Below are 7,986 nucleotides of genomic sequence, written 5' to 3'. Positions count from 1 at the left end.
TATAGGGAGGGGACAGGAAGAGATTAAAGAATTGATATGCATATACTCATAACCCATGGATACAGACAATAGTGTGGTAGGCAGAAGAAGGGGGCTTAGGCAATGGAGGGGGGCAATGGGTGTGAAAAGGGGACACCTGTAATACTTTCAACAATAAAGATAAATTAAAAATATTTTTTAAAAGAATTGAGAAAACGAATAAGAGGATTATACACTATGCCCAGTGGGATTTATCCAAGGATTACAGGATTCTTTAAGATTCATAAATCAATCAACATTACACATCACATCAACAAAATAAAAAAATCATATGATCATCTCAATATTTGCAGGAAAAGCATTTGACAAAATTCAGCATTGTTTAATAATAAAAATTCAACAAAGTGAATATACAGAGAACATACTTCAACATAATAAAGGTGACATATAACAAACCCACAGCTAATATCATTACTCAATGGTAAAAAGCTGAAAGCTTTTCCTCTAAGATCAGGAACAAGACAATGATGCCCATTATCACCACTTCTATTCATCATAGTATTGGAAGTCATGACACAACATTAAGACAAGAAAAAGAAATAAATGGCATCCAAATTGGTAAGGAAGAAGTAAAATTGTCACTATTTGCAGATGATATTATACTATACTAGAGGCCTGGTGCACTAAATTCATGCATGGAGGTAGGGGGTCCCTCAGTCTGGTCTGCACCCTCTTGCAATCGGGACCCCTCAGGGGATGTCTGACTGCTGGTTTAGACCCCATCCTTGCAGACCTAAACCAGCAGTCTTGGGATCAGGCCTGAACTGGCAGTCTGACATTCCTCTCGCAATCTGGGACCGCTGGCTCCTAACTGCTCACCTGCCTGCCTGCCTGATTGCCCCTAACCACTCTGTCTGTCTGCCTGACTGCCCCTAACCCCTCTGCCTGCCTGCCTGATCACCCCTAACTGCCTCTCCCTCACCACTGCTCGCTTCCCCCCGCCCCGCCACAGCTTTATCAGGATGGACATCCAGAATGACATCCGGAAGGTTGTTTGGCTGTCTGATCTAATTAGCATATCACACTTTCATTATTATAGATATATAGAAAACCATAAAGACTCTACCAAAAAACTGTTAGAACTAAAAAATGAATTCAGTTAATTTGCAGAATACAGAATTAATGAATAGAAATCTGTTGCATTTCTATATACAAATAATAAATGATCAAAAAAATAAATTAAGAAAACAATTCCATTTACAATTGCATCAAAAAATATAAAATACCTAGGAATAAATTTAACCAAAGAGTTAAAGACCTGTACTCTGAAAACTATGAACACGAAGAAATTAATTGAAGAAGATATAAATAAATGAGAGGGCATACCATGCCCATGTATTTGAAACATTAATATTTTTAAATGTCTTTACTATTTAAATAAATATACAGACTTAACACAATCTCTATTAAAATACCAATGGCATTCTTCTGCTAACTAGAACAACTAATCATAAAATTTATGTGAAACTACAAAACACTCTGAATAGCTACAGAAATCTTGAGAAAGAATGTAGTGATCAATATCACAGTCCCAGATTTCAAATTATACTACAAACTTACAATAATCAAAACAGTGCGGTACTGACATAAAAACAGATATACAGATCAATGAAATAGAATAGAGAGCCCAGAAATAAATCCTCACTTGTAAGGTCAATCAATCTAAAACAAAGCATGCAAGGATATACAATTGGGTAAAGGCAGTCTCTTCAATAAATGGTGCTTGGAAAACTGGACAGATATATGCAAAAAATGAAACAGGTACTTTCTTACACCATATCTATAATAATAATAGACAAATATGGTAATTGACCATACCTTCACTATGCCTCCCATTGGCTAATCAGGGCAATATGCAAATTAACTGCCAACAAAGATTTCGGCAAACTTGCATACTGCAGGCAGGGCAGGCCAGGATGAGCCACCATCAGAGCCCCTGTGTGCTGTCTGAGCCCCGCCCCCAGCCAGGACCCCTCTGTGCAGCCCTGGGCGCCGGGACCCCGTGTGTGGCCCTGGGCAGCGGGGCTTGGTGACACGATTGGCCCGAGGAAGCCCTATTCTTGCAGGAATCCTCCTGCAATAGGCTTCTAGTACAAAATAAATTCAAAATGGATTGAAGACTTAAATGTAAGACCTGAAACCATAGAAGTCCTAGAAGAAAATATGTGCATTACCCTCTTTGACATGGATCTTAGCAATGTCTTTTTGGAAATGTCTCCTCAGATTAGGGCAACAAAAGAAGAAATAAACAAATGGGACTACATCAAACTAAAAATGTTTTGTGCAGTAAAGGAAATCATCAACAAAATGAAAAGAAAACCTACTGAATGGGAGAATATATTCACAAATAATATATCCTATAATGAATTAATATCCAAAATATATAAGGAACTCATTCAACTTAATATAAAAAATACCAAGCAATTTGATTTAGAGATGGACAAATTACTTGAATAGACATTTCTCCAAAGAGGACATACAGATGGTCAATAGACATATAAAAAGATTCTTAACATAACTAATCATCAAGGAAATGCAAATCAAAACCACAATAAAATACCACCTCATACTTATCAGAATGACATTTATCAAAATATCAACAAATGCTAGCAAGGATGTAGAGAAAAGGAAAAGTTTATACACTGTTGGTGGGGTTTTAAATTGTTGTATACATTATGTAAGACAATATGCAGATTCTGCAAAAATCTAAAAATAGAGCTGCCATATGAGCCAGCAATACCACTTTTGGTATTTATTTAAAAACCAAAGAAGCAAACAGACTAATTAAAAAATGATATATGCATCCCTTTGTTCAATGCAGGATTATTTACAACTAGAGGCCCGGTGCATGGAATTTGTGCACTCAGGGGGGGTCCCTCAGCCCAGCCTGTGCCCTCTCACAGTTCGGAAGCCCTCAGGGGATGTCCAACTGCTGGCTCAGGCCTGCTCACAAACCTGTCAGTTAAGCAATATTTATTAAAGCTGGTGATGGGAACATAAATTATACTAATACTAGAGGCCCGGTGCACGAAATTCATGCATGGGGGAAGGGGGGGGGGCTGTCCCTCAGCCCAGCCTTCACCCTCTCCAATCTGGGAACCCTCGAGGGATGTAAATGGGTAGCCAGACATCCCTCTCACAATCTAGGACTGCTGGCTCCCAATTGCTCACCTGCTTGCCTGCCTGATTGCCCCTAACTGCTTCTGCCTGCCACTCTGATCACCCTCTAACCACTCCCCTGCCACCCTGATCAACACCTAACTGCTCCCCTGCCAGCCAATCACCCCAGTGCCCTCCCCTGCCGGCCTGGTCACCCCTAACTGCTCTCCCTTGCCAGCCTGGTTGCCCTTAACTGCCCTCCCCTGCTGGCCTGGTCACCCCCAACTGCCCTCTCCTGCAGGCCTGGTTACCCCCAACTGCCCACCCCCACCCCCCCCGCCAGCCATCTTGTGGTGGCCATCTTGTGTCCACATGGGGGTGGCCATCTTTGACCACATGGGGGCAGCCATCTTGTGTGATGGTCAATTTGCAAATTACCTCTTTATCATATAGGATTTTTTATATGATGGTGTCCTCTTTTATTCCTATGTTCTACCCAGGTAAGTCAGTGCTTGTGTCTCTTCTATTCTTAGAAGTTTCAAGCTAACTTTTTCTCTACAAACTCAGCAGAGTTCAAGAAAAGTTATGATTTTGTTGATTATCCAGCTTTTCTTTGGTGTTAGGCTTGGAGAAACACTCCAAATTTATTGATCCCAAGCAGAAGCCAAAAATCTAATTCAACACTGAATTTGGATGGGAGGAAATTGTAAATTTTGATGAGGTTTTTATTCATCATCATATATAGATATATAGACATATAGACATATAGTTAGATAGATATAGATATAGATATAGATATAGATATAGATATAGATATAGATTATTGATTTCAGAGAGGAAGGGAGAGGGAAAGAGATAGAAACACCAATGACGAAAAAGAATCATTGATCAGCTGCTTCCTGGGGATTGAGCCTGCAACCTGGGCATGTGCCTGCTGGGGTCCAATCCCAGCAGGTCCAGGGGTCCCCAAAGGTGTGGACGGAGTCGGCGAAGAAGGAATGACACGAAGACAGCCTTCAGTTGGTCAGCAGCCTAGTCAGGACCTATAGCCAGGATCTCCAGCCAAAGTTCTGGTCGGAGTTCTGGTCAGGAACTGATGAGGATCTGACGTTTATTGTCTTGTTACATCCGTATTTATACCAGCCGATTTTAATCCTGTCAATTTCTATTACAAGGTGTTTCTCATCTTCATTCCAGGGAGTAAAGACCATGTAGCTTAACTACCCGCCTGGCACTTAATTAAGGGGTTGTATCCCCTCCCTAACCTCAGGGAAAGATCCCCACCTGGGGAAACAACCTTTCTCGGAGAGGTGACCTTGGTTAAAACACATGGCGCTAAAAGGAGCAAACATATTAAAAACAGTTTGCTACATACGCTAGGTCCACTGAAACACATGCTGTGCAGATGCCTCTTTCCTGCAGCGACTGTGTCAAGCAGCAAGGATGGACCGGCCTCCGGCAAACCTGACTGGGAATGGAAACCGTGAACTCTTAGTTCCTAGGTCAATGCTTAACCACTGAGCAACACCAGCCTGACCATCATTCTTCTCCTTTGAGGTTATGCCTATGTGACCAACCTAAGAAATAACTGAAGATCATATAAACCCTCCTACATTGTTTAGAGCAGTTTTCCCATCAACCATGATGAAACTCTGGCTCTAAACAGAGAGTGAAAGCAGGAGTTCTCATTACCTTATGCTGCAGATGGAGACAACAGCACATGAAGCCACTTCTTTGCAAGATGAAGCTTGTTCTTCCTAGCAGTGCAGTCCCACACTCAGAACTAGAGAATAACAATAGCAGAGCTGATAGGATTTGGAATACTCCCAATACCCTTCCCAATAGCCCCAACTGAGAAAACTTCATTACTCTGCCTCTCAAATGCTTCCTGTCAAAGCCTTCAAAATTTGTGTGTGTCAGAAATATCCATTAGCTATGGAGGCATAGTGTTTAACAATTCAATCATCTCAGGGAGCTTTAGAACTTACCAATGGCATCTAAAAAAAAACAACAAACCAGAACATAAAGAAATCGAATAAAATGATGGTTACCAGGAGTGAGGATTTGGGGAATCAGGGAGATGTTGTTTAAGGGTGCAAACTTGTAATAGTAGATAAGTAAGTTCTGGAGATCTAAATGTACAGCACAGCTATTATAGTCAAAACTGTGCTATAAACTTCAAAGTTCCTATGAGACTGTATCTTAGTCACTCTCACCACAAAAAGGAAATGACAATTGTGAGATGGGGTAAAGGTGTTAGCTAATGCTATGGTGGTAGTCATATTGCAATATATAAATGCATCAAATCAACATATGTCTTAAATTTATATCAATATGTTAATCATAGTTCAAATTTTGTAAAAGAACATCACTATAATGAGGGATGCAAAGTTAAAATGCAAATAATGAAGTCTTAAACGAGTTAACAGTTTTAAAAGATGTATATTCATAAGTGGAATACTATTCACCCATAAAAAGGAGTGAAGTACTGATACCTGCTACAACATGAATGAACCTTGAAAGCGTCTTTGCTAAGTGAAAGAAGCAGGTCACAAAAGCCACATACTGTATGATTCCCCTGATATGAAATGTCCAGAATTGGAAGATCAACAGAAAAGGTCAGTGATTGCAGGGATGGAGGGAGGGGGAAATTGGGAGACACAGGTTTCTTTTTAGGGTGAGGAAAATATTCTGGAATCAGATAGTGATGATGGTTGTACACCACTGTGAATATACTAAAAACCACTGACTTGTACACTTTTAAATAGTAAATGTTATGTTATATGAATTTATTCTCAATTAAAAATTGATACAAAAAAATAAATAAGTAAATAAATAAATAATGTCAATGGCATTACCCACTCCAAAGCTGCTCTAAAATATTCTCTGGTTGATTCAAATGTGTGGTCTCGAGAGCCTGATACAGAGACATATCGGAATTGCAAGGTGAATGTTCTGTTGAGGCAGAGGAGTCCCTGCCCTCTGGGGGGGGGGGGGGGGTGAGGGGGGGGATTGAAGATGAACCCATGAGCTCTAGACCCAAAACCTACTGAGGATTTAATGTACATTCAAATCAATCTGTTCCAAACCAAACTTATTCACGACCTCCACATTTTATTCTCATGTTTAAAATTGTTCTCTTCCCTTAAGCCATACCTCAAGAAATATTCTCTCCATTAACTGGTCAATTAAATGCTGAACTCTGGGAGACACCCTGAAAATCTTTATTCCCCTCAACTCCCTCATTCCATAAATTCTACTTATCAATTCCACATCCTAAATAGATCTCAAAATCTTTCTAATTAAGCATTGACTGCTCTACCACGACTTTAAGTTTTCATTGTGCTTGTCCCTGATTACTGATTTACATATGTATATGTGTATATGTTTTTCTCACATATGTCCATATGTACTGTTTAGTCCACATGTCTGCGTATACATAAACATAGTCAAATGTGTACTACAGTCATATATATACAAACTATATATACATACTATAGGCCCAGTACATGAAAATTCATGCACTCGGGAGGCCCTTAGCCCAACCTGCATCCTCTCACAGTCTGGGACCCCTCGGGGGATGTCCACCTGCAGGCTTAGGCCCACTCCTCAGGGTGCTGAGGAGGCGAGAGAGGCTCCCGCCACTGCCACTGCACTTGTAGCCATCAGCCTGGCTTGTGGCTGAGTGGAGCTCCCGCTATGGGAGTGCACTGACCACCAGGAGGCAGCTCCTGCATTGAGTGTCTGCCCCCTGGTGGTCAGTGTGCGTCATAGCAATCAGTCATTCCTGGTTGTTCCACCTTTAGGGTCAATTTGCATATTACCCTTTTACTATATAGGATATCATCATTTACACATATACAGGGGTGGGCAAAAGGAGGTTTATGGCTGTGATACAAATAAATAATACAATAATTAGTAAATAATAATACAAGAATAAGCTGTTTTGTGTACTCACAACTGTAAACCTACTTTGCCTGCCCCGTATATTGTACATATATTCACCATTAGAATATGTATGCATGTGCAAAAATATATATGACGTATATTTATATTTATGCAAGCATATATGCAAAAAGTATAATTCTTTATAAATATATACATATATGTACACATATGTTTATGCTTACATATGTAGCTATATATTTAATACTCAAATATATATTACCTATGTTATATGAGAATTAGGAATGAATATGTGTATGTATATATATATACTTAAGTATATACTACACATATTTATACATATTTTACATATATTACACATATTTCTTAACATTCAAATCACAATTTTGCCTTTGTTTCTCTGTACAGCTCATTCACCTCATTCTCTGATCACATCTCCCATTGCAGCCACAGTAAACTACTTGAAGTTTTCTGAATTGAACATTTTCTCTCAAATGCCTTGCAAGCTATCTCTCCCTCAGTCTAGAAAACCTATTCTGCTTCTCTGCTCCTCTTTTTAAATGGCTAACTGTTCATGTTATGTCAAGACTCCTCTATATCATCACCTCCTTTGAATGCCTGATCAGAATTTAGTGTCTTTTATTTACATCTCCATAGTTCTTTTCCTTTCTTTTCTAATTACAGTACAGCATTCAAAATAAATTATTTTTTTAATATGTTTTATTAACTTTCTACATAGAGGAAAGGAGAGGGATAGAGAGTTAGAAACATTGATGAGAGAGAAACACTGATCAGCCGCCTCCTACACGCCCTGCACTGGGGATATGCCAGCAACCAAGGTACATGCCCTTGACCAGAATCAAACCTGGGACCCTTGAGTCCGCAGGCCGACACTCTATCCACTGAGCCAAACCGGTTCTGGCATCAAAATAAATTCCTGAT

The sequence above is a fragment of the Myotis yumanensis genome, unplaced genomic scaffold (genome assembly GCF_028538775.1).
Source record: "Myotis yumanensis isolate MYYU_CA2020_CCGP unplaced genomic scaffold, mMyoYum1.0.hap1 SCAF_2, whole genome shotgun sequence".
In the NCBI taxonomy this organism is placed as follows: domain Eukaryota; kingdom Metazoa; phylum Chordata; class Mammalia; order Chiroptera; family Vespertilionidae; genus Myotis; species Myotis yumanensis.
The sequence above is the reverse complement of the archived record's forward strand: the minus strand, read 5'-3'. Positions refer to the sequence as shown.